Source organism: Homarus americanus, unplaced genomic scaffold (genome assembly GCF_018991925.1).
Source record: "Homarus americanus isolate GMGI-L3 unplaced genomic scaffold, GMGI_Hamer_2.0 scaffold34360, whole genome shotgun sequence".
NCBI classification, from domain to species: Eukaryota; Metazoa; Arthropoda; class Malacostraca; order Decapoda; family Nephropidae; genus Homarus; species Homarus americanus.
This window is the reverse complement of record NW_024739403.1, coordinates 12361562-12376775: the sequence shown is the minus strand read 5'-3', so window position 1 is coordinate 12376775 and position 15214 is coordinate 12361562. Positions and strand designations below refer to the sequence as shown.

At 36.2% G+C, this 15214-nt stretch overlaps 1 protein-coding gene across 1 annotated transcript in view; it reads left to right on the top strand.

The window, feature by feature from the left end:
* Positions 1 to 3572: 3572 nt before the first annotated feature.
* LOC121874653 overlaps positions 3573 to 15214 on the top strand; it is a 52273-nt gene continuing 40631 nt past the window's right edge. The window contains exon 1 of the mRNA XM_042378883.1: positions 3573 to 3640. The gene's annotated coding sequence lies outside the window, so the exon portion shown is untranslated. The remainder of the gene's footprint in view (positions 3641 to 15214) is intronic.

Sequence of the window (15214 nt, the reverse complement as noted above, 5' to 3'; positions counted from 1 at the left end):
TGCCGGGATGTCATGGTAGGAGCGACTTTCCTTCCTTTGGACGGTGAGATCTTCCAACATAGGACTTCAAACACAGCTAACGAAGCCCATGTTGACGTCAGTACTCGAGGATTCTGGACGCAGGGACAGCAAGCTTTCTTCAACATCTGGATTTTTGATCCCATGGCCGCATGTCACCGTAACCTAGCTCTCGATGCTACACACAGGAGGAACGAGAACGACAAGATAAGGGCATATGGGGAGAGATTTCAAAACGTTGATCAAGGCAGCTTCAATCCTCTAGTGTTCACAACCTCTGGCGGGATGAGACCAAGTGCAAGATGTTTCTACGCCAGACTCGCGAAGGTGATCTCCGAACAGAAGCAGCAGCCCAGAAGTTATGTTACAGCCTGGATGAGATGCCGACTGTCTTTCTCTCTCCTTCGGTCGGCTTTGCTCTGCCTCAGGGGAACGAGAGCTTCTGCCCCAATGCCGACAACAGCTGCAGATATTGACTATGAGGCTACAGTCACTGAATGCGGCATAGATCTGCGGCTCAACTAATTCAACACACATAGGATAGCTACTCTTGTATTAGGATATTTAATATTAAGGTAATAAAATGGCGGCGAAGGTTTGGCTATTGGGGGAGGATGGAGGCCACGTTAAAAAAAAAAAAGTAGTAGTAATAGTGTTATTATTATTATTATTATTATTATTATTATTATTATTATTATTATTATTATTACTATTATTATTATTATTATTATTATTATTATTATTATTATTATTATTATTATTATTATTATTATTATTATTATTATTATTATATCTTCGGCCCCCAGGCCCTGATGTGGGTCATTGACCTGTGACCGGGTGGGATAATCCCCTAAAAAAAAGAATTATAATAATAAAAAAGTAAAATAAATAAAATTCGATCTGCTTTATCAATTTTAATAGATTAAACCATAATACTCTTATATATTTCTTGGAAAAAATAGGCATTAATGAGGTAGATATTAGGATTAATTTTTGTTTTGTTTTACTAGTAACGGAAGACTGCAGTGTCTGTAAATAATGAAGTAACTAATTGGTTCAAGGTTAGACAGGGAATAAGACAAGGCTGCATTCTATCTCCAACATTGTATAATATATATTCAGAATTATTAATATGAGAAAATTTAAGTACCAAGGAAGGAATAAAATATAATAGTAAATTAATATCATATGTGCACTCTGAAGATGATACTGCTCTAATCACGGATAGTGAAGAGGCGTCATAAAAACTGATTAACAGATTAGTGGTAAAAGGTGAAGTAAATTGGGTTAAGAGAATGATATAAAGACGAAAGTAATGGTTGTTTTCTAATTGGAAATAAACCCCCCAAACATTATGGTAGGCATCAAAGAATTTAAACAAGCGGGAAATTTTTTATAGTTCGGAAGTACATTACCTGTGTGGGTGGATGTGCGAGATAAATCAAAACAAGAATCGGTCTAGTAAAACAGCATTTAACAATCTAAAACACTTAATAAAAATGGACTTTAACTTCGATATGAAAAAAAGCTCCTGAAATGTTTATGTATGGTTAGGACTGTTGTAGGAGTCAGAAGTTTGGACACTTTCAGCAAGCACAGAAACAGGGTGGAGGTTTTTGAACTGGTTTTATAAGAAAATTTTAAAAATAAGTTACACCGACAGGAAAACAAAAGAAGAAGTAGTAAGATTACCAAAAAGTTTAAGAAAAATACACCTTTTCACATATCCGTTGAGGCATTGTTACATAACTATTTGACAAATTTCATAACCGAATGACAGAACACATATCGAACGACAATCTAAAATAATTGTTGGTGGCATGTCATTGTCCAATTGTTACATTCTCAAACTATATGTAGACTGTCCGTTTATTGTTCACGTCTGTCAACTTCATAACTTATGTCAATCACTTCCGTTAGCATGAACGAACAGTTATTTTAGATTGTCATTCGATATGTGTTCTGTCATTCGGTTATGAAATTTGTCAAATAGTTATGTAACAATGTCTCAACGGATATGTGAAAAGGTGTACTTGAAATGTACAATAAAGAGAAACTAAGAGTGTCCTCGTGGGTTGGTCTGTAGCGTTCCCTAGTCCCACCCAGTAAGTCGAGGGTTCAATTCCTGGCTGGTGAGGTCGTTGATTATATGTTCAAAGTCCGCGTGTTATATGGACTTTGAACATATAATCAACGACCTCACCAGCCAGGAATCGAACCCTCGACTTACTGGGTGGGACTAGGGAACGCTACAGACCAACCCACAAGGACACATAGAGAATAGAGAGAAAGAGAGAGAGAGAGATGGTGGCCGATCAAACTTTAAAAAGCAACTTTCGTTTATACCATATAAATATATTACCTTTTTGTTTCATTCCTACAACTTTATGGGAATGAAATTTGTTAGTTTACTGTCAAATTTGCTTTTTTTCATTTAATGACGCCATTTGCCATCATGCAATATCGAAATTAGAATAGGTTAGGTTAGTTTCAATTAGGGAAGAAAGCCAGTGACCTGTGTTGAAACTATCCTTTGTTTTTTATAATCATGTCAAGGGACTTCCATGTACAAACAATACCTCACTACTCTGGAATCGAACCCTGGACCTCTGCTTGTAAACAGGGATTGCTATCACCGCGCCACAACGACACCAAAAACAATTTTAGACTTTGTTTTATTTGACACAAAGCCTGTTCATTCGTCTTATTTTTAAACAACATGAACCTCCAGGGTTAGATTCCCGACTAGTGAGGTATTTTTGTACATGGAAGTCCGCGTGCTATAATTATGTAGCCTCGCGTTTCGGAGCAGGACTCTGTAAAATGCTACTCCGACCACATAGTTTGCACGGGCAATCCCCGATGGGGATTCACGTTGCTTAAAAAAAACGACTGAACAGGCTTTGTTTGGAATAAAACAAAGCCTGGGTTTTGGTCAGTTGTCATTGTGGTTCTGTGGTGGCGATCCTTGTTCACAGGCAGAGGTCCAGGGTTTGTTCCCGACCAGTAAGGTATTATATATATATATATATATATATATATATATATATATATATATATATATATATATATATATATATATATATATATATATATATATATATATATATATATATATATATATATATATATATTAGTGACGGTTAAATAATATTTGGTTTTCACTACAGCCAGTGATCGTTGACGGTTTTGTACAATTACCGTTTAAAGAACTTCAACAATAGTTTAAGTGGACAAATATTTACAAATATTTAGAACTTAATAATGTAGATAAATATTTGTAGGCAACACTTCTTACGGCACCACTCGAGTTGTGTATCATGAAACAGGTAATTTCCGATGAGTTACCTGACGCCCCTTGAAACATTATAATTTACTATCCGAACTGAGTGTTATATTTTTCATAGTGATTGTTACTTGTGTCAAACTGAATGGTCACTTCCAAATAGAAATGTTGAAAATCATATTCGACAAGCAGGAGACGATTTGGTAATAAAGTAGCTGGCATCTGAGAGCAGGTGGCTGGCGGGCGTGGGTCAGGTGGACGGAGGAAGCTCAAGTGTTTGTGCTTCAGTTAGTCCTCTGCCAGTGTGGTGGTGTTTTAGGACGGCGTGGTAAGAAGGTAGGCGTCTCTTACAGTTTTGAACGGCAGTTTACATTACGTGTGCTTTTCTTCAGCTTGCAGTAAAGTGTTTGGATTTTGTTCTAATATTGGAGGGTAAGTATACATAACCACACACACACACACACATACACACACACACATATATATACATATATATATATATATATATATATATATATATATATATATATATATATATATATATATATATATATATATATATATATATATATATATATATATATATATATATATATATATATATATATATATATATATATATATATATATATATATATATATATATATATATATATATATATATATATATATATATATATATATATATATATATTTCATGTAGATCCACAATGAAAACGTGGTATATACTGTATGTGTGTGAGTGTTTATAGAATTCGTAAGTGTTATTATATGTATGCAATTGACAATTGTCGTATTAAATGCAATATTACTCGGAAATAATCGAACCAACAGTTAAAACAAAGGTGACCTCTTTGTGTGAGCCATCACTGCATCGTTCAGGTGTATAAAAGGTGAATGTTTAAGATGTGATAGTGCTATTAATGACGGTATGACTATAAATATGACCAAGTGAACGCCATAATATGTAAGATATAGACAAAAGGCGCTAAACCTTTTTTTTTGTAATTTTGCCCGAGTGAACCTGATTATTTATAGAATTTTCCTTGTACTTTTATGCCCATGATATTTATATTAATTCAAATACCGTTTATAAATGTATAAATTTGCAAGGGATGACATACTACGTGCAATTTGCCCGCTTGCAAAAGGTGGTATAACATGAAGCTTCCACCGTTTGGGTTATGTTATATTAACTGGGTTAGATTAGAAACGCCTTCCAACGTTTGGTCTTTTTATAGAGTTATTTTCAAGTGTCATATTGAAGTTATTTTTTCTATCGTACATTACCAGACACTTTTTTTTAAATTTCCTTTTCGTTTGTGGTTTAGACGAAACCAGATTCATTGAAAAATCACTACAGTTGGTTTGCTCGGTGATTCTGCAATTGCTTCAACATTTTAACATTAACGTTTGACATATTTCGTTTCTGTGCGAACATAACAGAGCCCATTTCGACGTAACTAACTTAACATATCCAATTAATAAGCAAAACCGCCATACCTATCAAAGTCCTACATATCAATCTTGTAATATCTTCGTTGTGACGCAGTGAAACTCATCCTTCCATCGTCAACAGCTGCTGTAATACAAGACGGGAAGTGAGAGTAATTTGTTGTCACTTGATAAGTTACTTCAATTACAGGATCACTATGCTGACATTTACTTCACTAGAGGTGGACTATGTTACAGTTACTAATCTCAAACGATCACCATATTGTAAGAGCACCAAATTAAAGATACTACACCCACAGGCTCACTATACTGTCAATTAAATCACCATAGTAGCATCATACTTGCAGTCACTACATTCTCTGGATCACCAGTTTGGCAGTAGCTATACATCTTCATGCTATAATATTAACAGAGTTGTTAAATGGCATTCATTATTCTACTGACAAGTTAGCTGTGTATGTCGAAGAAAGTTATATCATGAGCACTGACAAAGTTAGTGTAGCATTGAATATAATTTAACTTATAACACACACACACACATGACCCTGCAAGTGACCTCGTACACACATGACTTGCAGGTGAACTCTCTCACACACACACATGACCTTGTGTGGGTTTAGGTTATTAATTGACATAACAGTTATTTTCTTTATAATTTGAATGTTTTTTATACATATTGTTATTCTTGTAAAAAAAATTACATCTATTGTTGACCGTAATACTGAGGTAAGAACGTTATGAAAAAAACAAAACAAGTAAGAGTTCCTTGTACTATACATCCCCTTCATTTTGTGAACAATTGGAACCAGCAATATATCTGATTGTCTGACCTTTCCATTTTGTTAGTTATGTGTTTCGACTTGACGTTAAGTATTAATTCATGGTAAAATGACACTTAGTATGGCTTTTGGAGTAACTCAGTATTTCAAATATTCATCTGAAACATAAATTAACGACTGATGATTGAAGATGACCATGAAATACATCTTAATATAAAACACTTCGGCTCCTTTTTCCTGAAGTTGTTCTGGATTATTCGACTTTCAAACTGGAGAGACTACAGGTTTGTTCTCCTTTTGTATCTGTGTCATGTCAATTTTGTGTTATTACTTATTACATAAAACTCTCTTTGGACTTTTTCTCTATTAAATTTGTCATGAATTTGGAAAGAATTTCAAGAATAACTCTAATTAATTCTGAATTGTGCCGACTGGCGGACACAATTTTTTGCTATTTCTACCGTAATACAACTTACACTTTAATTAAGACCCTAGTGATTACAACAGCAAAAACGTATAAATTAATATCTTTGAGAGCTATTTATCAGATTATATATAGTTAATCTATATTATCCGTTTTACCTCCTCTAATGTTATGTTTTTGAGAAATTGGACAATAAAAGAAGATATAACCCGCCTTTACAGGAACCGTTGGTCAGTAGGATCACTTCGCGCTGCCCGGAGGTCATTAAACTGTGCTCATTATTAATACATTTCTCGATTAGCAATTTAAAGTTTATGGAGTAGTATCGCATTTTAGATATTTATTCTGGATAAAGTCAGATGATTTATTCAGCTAAGAAAAACCCTACCACTGAAGGGGTTAGACCTATTTCGATTAACATAAGAACATAAGAAAGTGGGATACTGCAGGAGGCCGACTGGCCCATACAGGGCAGATCCCTTTCACACCCATCCCAGCACTTCCATGTGCCTATCCAACTTCGTCTTGAAGCTCCCTAGCGTCCCCGATCCTACTATAGCACTCGGTAACCTATTCCACATATCCACAACTCTATTACCAAACCAGTGCTTGCCTATATCCTTTCTGAATCGGAATTTATCTAATTTAAAGCCATTTGTTCTAGTTATTTCGTTATTACTGAGCTTCAGAACATCTTCCATTTTACCCTTGTTAATCCCACTTACCCACTTGAACACCTCTATCATATCTCCCCTAACTCTACGCCTCTCTAATGAATGCAAGCCTAAGCTTTTCAGTCTTTCTTCATATGGAAGGTTTCTAATATTATGGATCATTTTTGTCATTCTTCTCTGTACTCTCTCCAAAGAATCTATGTCCATTCTATAATAAGGACACCAGAATTGAACCGCATAATCCATGTGTGGCCTCACTAATGCTAGGTAAAGTTTCAAGACAAGGTCAGCAGTTCTAAGAACATAAGAATGGAGGAAACTGCAGCGGGCTTATTGGCCCATACTGGGCAGTCCCGTTTACACCCAACCCCTATTGCTCATATGAGCATCCAACCTATGTTTGAAGCAATTCAGCGTATTCGAGTTAATGATGATATTTGGTAACTTGTTCCATTCATCCACTACTCTGTTTCCAAACCAGTGTTTACCTATTTCACACCTAAATCTAAATTTGTCTAATTTAAAACCATTGTTACGAGTTCGCTCCTGGTTGGATAATTTGAGTACCTTTGTAATGTCCCCTTTGTTTAGCCCTGCCTTCCACTTATACACCTCGCTCTACGTCTCTCAAGGGAGTGCAAATTAAGATGCTTTAACCTGTCTCTATACTCAAGGTTCCTAATGCCCGGGATTAGTCTTGTCATTCTCCTCTGAATTCTTCCCAAGGATTCTATATCCATTCTGTAATACGGTGACCAGAACTGAACTGCGTAATCCAGGTGTGGTCTCACAGGAGCAGGATACAGTTTTAGGATGACCTCGCTAGTCTTGTAACTAACACTCCTTTGTATGAACCCAAGTACTTTATTAGCCTTGTTACGAGCAAAAACACATTGTTTACTTGGCTTAAGGTTCCTACTTATCATTACTCCTAAATCTCTCTCGCAGTCGGATTTCTCTATGGCATCGTTGTTCATCTGGTATCTGGTTTCCCTGTTTACATCTCCTATACTGAGTACTTTACATTTGTCGACGTTGAATTTCATCTGCCATTTTTCAGACCATTCGAAAAATTTGTTTAGATCTTCCTGTAGTTTTGCCGGGTCCTCGTCAGATTTGATAACATGTCCTATTTTAGTGTCATCAGCAAATTTACTTATGTTGCTGTCAATGCCGATATCTATGTCGTTTATGTATATAATGAATAATAATGGTCCAAGTACTGAGCCTTGGGGAACTCCACTTGTGACGTTGTTCCAATGGGACTTAGTGCCGTTAATGCTCACTCGCTGTTTCCTGTCCTGTAACCACGCCCTAATCCATTTAAGGATGTTACCTTTGATGCCATGAGCTTCTACCTTTCTAATTAGTCTTTCGTGGGGGACTCTGTCGAAGGCTTTGCTAAAGTCGAGATATACCACATCATAATTGTGACTCCTCGTCCACCGATTCGAAAACTGATGAAAAGAATGTTAATAGATTAGTTAGACAAGAACGTCCGCTTGTGAAGCCATGCTGGGAATCATTGATCAATCCGTGCTTCTCCAGGTGATTTCGAATAGAGTTTGAAATGATTGCTTCCAGTAATTTGCCTACTATTGATGTTAGACTGATTGGGCGATAGTTAGAGGATAGTGATCTATCCCCCTTCTTGAAAATCGGTATTACATTCGTTATCCTCCAGCATTCTGGTACTACACCTGTTTTTAAGGACATGTTAAACAACTTAGCTAAGGGCATACTAAGCTCTTCCTTACATTCCTTTAATACTCTGGCAAATATCTCATCGGGGCCAGGTGACTTATTAGGCTTTAGTTTATCTATTTGCTTACTAACATCGTTACTAGTCACTACTATCTCGCTTAATTTATTTTCTTCACTATCTCTGAATAGAGTCGGTGCGTCGGGTATCATGTTTAAATTTTCGGTGGTGAAAACTGTTGAAAAATATTTATTAAAATTATTGCTCATTTCTCCGTCGTTATCATTGAGCTCGCCGGTATCTGACCGTATTGGTCCAATCTTTTCTCGTGTTTTAGTTTGATACATTTGGTAGAATCCTTTGGGGTTTGTCTTCGCCTCCCTTGCTATCCTTACCTCATTATTCCTCTTGACTTTCCTTATCTCAGTTTTAACCCTACTCGCCAATATCTTATAATAATCCTGGAGGTAAATTTCGCCACGCTTTATCCTTCTACCTATAGCCTTCCTTTGGCCAATGATGTTCTTTAAATAATTATTTATCCATTTAGGGTCATTGTTGTCTGATCTGAGTTTTTTGTATGGTATGTTCTGCCTCTGTGCATTAAGTAACTCATTATTTAAATTGACGTGGAACTCGGCAGTCTCAAATGTCGTTATCAGGTCTGAGTCATCTGTCAGGTTCACGGCCAAGCGCGACACCCCCTCTCTCAGCTGCCTCTTTAAACTGTCAAAGTTTGCCCTTACGTATGCCCTGAAAATCTAACTGGAATCTAATTTCTTTGTGATCGCTGTTTGCAAGTTCGTTCCCTACCTCGACATTGCTAATGAGGTTTTCTCTGTTCAACAGAACTAAATCGAGTATATTATTACCCCCTGTGGGTTCGGTTATATGTTGACTTAGGAAACAGTCCTGGATCGTCTCGAGAAAATCCTCTGATTCTGAGTTATGTGTAAGGTCAGTCCAATCTATTTGGCCAAGGTTAAAGTCGCCTACTATACAGACTTTGTTGTGTATGGAAGCCCTGCGCATTTCATCCCAGATAAGTCGCTCATTGACTCTATCAAGATTGGGAGGTCTATATATTACTCCTGTGATTAATTTTTCCCTACCGTCGCTTAATTCTATCCAAATTGTTTCTGTATTCCTCTCAGTTTTTATTTCCTTATTTATTTCACACTTCAGATTATCCCTAACATAGATTGCAACTCCGCCTCCTATCCTGGTTTGCCTATCGGTAAGGAACAATTTGTAACCCGCAAATTTGGTATTCGACCGTCAACTCGCGTGAGTCTCGGTTGATCCATGTTTCAGTGAATGCTATTATATAGATTTTTTCGGTACATACCAAGGCCCTCATATCATCCATTTTGTTTCTCATACTTCTACTGTTCGCGTAATAGACATTTAAGTTAGTCGTGTTCTGAGTCCTCCCTTTACCGCGTTTAGTTTTAAACTCCCTGTTTAATTTAGTTTTGTCATCATTCCTAACACCATTTCCCTGTAATCTTTTACTTTCTTTACCCGCTCCCACTGCAGTTTCCTCCACCCCCGTGCCCATATGTTCCCCTAGCAGTTTAAAGACTTCGATATCCTTTGAACTGCCCCCTCTAGAGACCCAGCCAGGGTTGCCACCCCATCCCGAGACAGGTGCACCCCATCCCTAGCATAAAAGTCCCTTCTGCCGTAGAAGTTGTCCCAGTAGTCAATGAATGGGACGGATATTGACTTGCAATATCTGTCAAGACGGTCGTTGACACCAACCGCCCTTGACAACCATTCACGATCTATCGCTGCCTTGAACTTATCAAGAAGCTCCTCGCTCCTACACCGGCTAATATCATTGCCTCCTGCACTGAGGCAGATAATGGGTTTGTTCCCCCACCCCAGCTCCTGGCAAACACACCCTCATCCTATTTTTGTTTTTACCACAAAAGGCCCTGTCCATGTACCTTACCTGTGAGTCGCCAACAATTAAAGTTTTTATACCTTCCCTGTCATCCCTGTCCCTGACTGTACTAACGTCCAATTCGTCTATGAAGGGACTGAACGGGTTGGTACACTTAGCTGTTGTTGTCGTATCCTTGGTGTACTTCTTCACCACCAGCTTCGTCTTCCCACTACTCACAACTTTCCACTCGCTTAAGTTTTCGTCAGACACTGGCTTTCCCTGTCCATCTTCCCCTTTTAAATTAGCCAGCTCTTCCTTTAATTTCAGGTTCTCCAACGTGGCCCTCTCAATTTCTTCCTTGGCCCTCACCAATTCTTCCATGGACCACTCCAGTTTGGTCAACAAACTCACATACCCAAGACCGCACATAGCACTGGCCATATCTGATAATTATCTCTCGGGAGCTAACCCTGCCGTGACCTTTCCCCTAGTGAGGTCAGACTTAGGCCAGACAGGTAAAGATCGTGTAACTAGACTTAAACAACATAAATATAGTGTTAGGACAGGCCAGGAATCCAATGCTCTGTTTGTTCATTTGAGGGATAACAAGCATTGCATTGACTGGGGTAATGCCTCCTCAATATTACCTTGTAATTCAATTGATAGTAGGAACATCATAGAATCTAGTCTCATTAAACATACCAAAGCATTCAACATGAATTTGAGTAATGGCATGTACAAACTGGACAATTTTGTAATTAAGAAGATTTGTAACCAGGTGAGAAGGTTGGGTCACCTTACCCTCTGACCTGACTACCGACCGTTGCCGTGCTATTTAAAGATTAGTAGGGTCATTACCTAATACCTGACCATTGTGGACCTGGTCTCACCTTCCTCTTTATATATACACCTTGTTTTGTACTTCTCTTTAGTCTGTACTCACCCCTGAAGATGTGAATTACACGAAAGTGCTTGGGAACTTCGTGTTTTCTTGTTTCCTTGCGGTTATCAGCATATACATGGATCACGCGCATCTACAATGATATATATATATATATATATATATATATATATATATATATATATATATATATATATATATATATATATATATATATATATATATATATCTTGATAAATCACACGGGAAAATGGAAACAACTGAGTACCTGTTTCCATTTTCCCGTGTGATTTTATCAAGATTTATCTTATCCACGTTTTTCATTGTGGATTTATATATATATATATATATATATATATATATATATATATATATATATATATATATATATATACATATATATATATATAAATCACTATAGGTGCGCCTCCCCAATATTACCATGTAATTCAATTGATAGTAGGAACATCATAGAATCTAGTCTTATTAAACATACCGAAGCATTCAACATGAATTTGAGTAACGGCATGTACAAGCTGGACAATTTTGTAATTAAGAAGATTTGTGATCAGGTGAGAAGGCTGGGTCACTTGACCATCTGACCTGACCACCAACCGTTGTGTGCTATTTAAAGATTAGTAGGGTCATTACCTAATACCTGACCATTGTGGACCTGGTCTCACCCTCCTCTGTATATATACACCTTGATTTGTATTACTCTCTCTAGTCTGTACTCACCCCTGAAGATGTGAATTACACGAAAGCGCTTGGGAACTTCGTGTTTTCTTCTTTCCTTGTGGTTATCAGCATATACCTAGATCACGCGCACCTACAGTGATTTACTTGCATATATATATATATATATATATATATATATATATATATATATATATATATATATATATATATATATATATATATATATATATCTTGATAAAATCACACAGGAAAAGGGAAACAACGGAGCACCTTAGCTTTTGTCTTTATTCAAGACATCTTCAGAGGCAACTGTTGCCTCTGAAGATGTCTTGAATAAAGACGAAAGCTAAGGTGCTCCGTTGTTTCCCTTTTCCGTGTGATTTTATCAAGATTTATATTATCCACGTTTTCATTGTGGATCTACATGAAATATATATATATATATATATATATATATATATATATTCTTTCAATCAGTTTTAAGTAACATTTTGAAAACGAATGGGCAGGATGGAGAGTCGTTTTTTTTTAATAACGCAATGTACCCCAATTGAGATTTCAGTGATGTAGAATAACTCAATATTTATATCACCACTTAATAAACATTGAGCCTTAGAATACACACAACTTTGCTCACTTAGTTTGGTAAATAAGCAAAGTTTTATCAAAAATAACTTTATACATTACTTGAAGTTAATAAGGCACGGTTAAAAAGTAACGAACATAATGATTGTAGGTTAGACAGAGATTTTGACAAGGCTGCTGTTACCTCCAACGTAATGTAATACATAACAAAAAAATTAAGAGAAGTTGTAAGATCCACTAAAGGATTAAAAGGTTTTGCTATATAATATAATTTCTGTGCTTATAATATTAGTTTTATTGCAGATATTGAAGAGGCATTACAAATACTGGTGGGAAAAAAGGTGCTGTCATATGAAAATTAAAGCCTTAAATAAATTTTTTTGGTAACATACAAGATAAAGAGATAGAATATTTTGTTTATATGGGGAGTAACATTCGATGCCCAATGTAGGAAAGTAAAACAACAATAGGTCAAGCAAAAAACAAATTTAATAGAAATAATAGCAAAATAGACCGCACAATCATTATTCATGCTTTAATAAAATTAATTTTGATAATGAGTAAATGTATCGATATTTGCTCTTGTTCTGTTTTATATATAGTCAGAGGATAAAATAATCATCAGTCACATATGGTGATTAGAGTGAGTGGTATATCTTGTGTAACATAAACAAAAATAGTATAATTACAAGACCACTAATGTTTGGATGAAACAGGAAACCACAGACAGGGATGACAAAACATATGCTATTGGTAAGAAAAACATCGCATCATCGGGGAAAATCCCAAACGTCAACAAAAACTACACCAGGAAAAGGTTACTGGTGGAGAAAGTCGTTCCTACATTGCAGTTAGTTCGGTTAGAAAGTGGTTGTCTTGACTTCATAAAGAGTATGATCACTACTTTCCAAACACATATGGTTATTGTATTTGTTTCCTAAAATAGAGTTTTGTCCATCCACCTGAACATTATTCCACTTCAGTTAACCTAGATGTGCCCGTCAGTTACTTTAAATTGTAGATACATTTTTCATGTAGAGTATTACCCTGGCCTTTATTGGCTTTTATTTTCCTCCGGGATCTCTCTGTCCGAATGATTCACACTATTTATTCCTTATCACACACACACACACACACTTATAAACAAATACACACACAAATAAACACACTCATTAACACACATATACACACACACACAAATACATACACAAACAAACACACACATAAACACACACATACACACACAACACACATCATATACAGTTATACACATACATACTCACACAACACACATCATATGCACATACATACTCACACATATACACACACATACACGTACACACATAAACCAAAACACACACACACTTACTCTTAACACATGAATACACATACACACATACTCACACATATACACACACAAATACACACACATACACACATATACACACATAAACAGGGTGAGCATAAAGTCTTTCCCTGATTATGAAAAATCATATCTCGAAGACCATTCTAGATAGAAACATGAATGTTGCAGCATTGTGTAGACGAATTCATAGATTTTTTTCATGCATATTTTAAGCTGCAAAAAAATGCATGTTTGTACCTAGCATATGTACATACACATGCATGAACGCAGACAGACAAGCACACACACATTATATATATATATATATATATATATATATATATATATATATATATATATATATATATATATATATATATATATATATATATATATATATATATATATATATATATATATATATACACACACACTAGCGGAATCGCTGCTAGGCCACGGTAGGACGCCACCCTCCGGGAGGCTCCACATTGTCTCACTGTAGTGCATTAAGGTGTCTGCTTTGCTCCTGACTTTGTACTCGTCAGAAGGCATGTTTTCCAGAGCATTTTTAAATGACTGTACATACGTGTTGCGCTCATGCAGCATTTCTTGGATAGATAGGACAAGGTCATGTCTGACACCTTGAATGTTGCCACACCTGATAGTAGTCTGCTTTTCGTGATCTCCCATGAAGTAGATTTGGAGGAACTTTGCGTGCTCATCTTCCAGTGGTAAGAAGGATCCTGCTTTGTGATAGACTTGACCCTGGACTTTGAATGTGGGCATGTATCCGTGCTCACGAACTACTCTGGAAGCTCCAAAGGATGTCATCTGGAAGCATGAAATGTACTTCCGTATATTTTTCAAGAAGTGTTTTGACTCTGGTGTTGTTCCCAGCATGAGAGTCTTCAATGGTTGTGGTGGTTTTTCCAAATTTGGCAGTCGTACTTTCCCATGAGCGCAGCACAGTCCAGTAGATTATCTTTTGTACTTCTTTGCACCGCAGTATTCACATTTCTTATCCATGTTGCCAATGACAACAGAGGGATACTTTTCATATTCTATATATAACACCATCCATCATCACTACATATAACATCATCCATCATCAATACATATAACACCATCCATCATCACTTCATATAACACCATCAATCATCACTACATATAACACCATCAATCATCACTACATATAACACCATCAATCATCACTAAATATAACACCATCAATCATCACTACATATAACACCATCCATCATCACTACATATAATATCATCCATCATCAATACATATAACACCATCCATCATCACTACATATAACACCATCAATCATCACTACATATAACACCATCAATCATCACTACATATAACATCATCCATCATCAATACATATAATACCATAAATCATCACTACATATAACACCATCAATCATCACTACATATGTTTGGGGGGT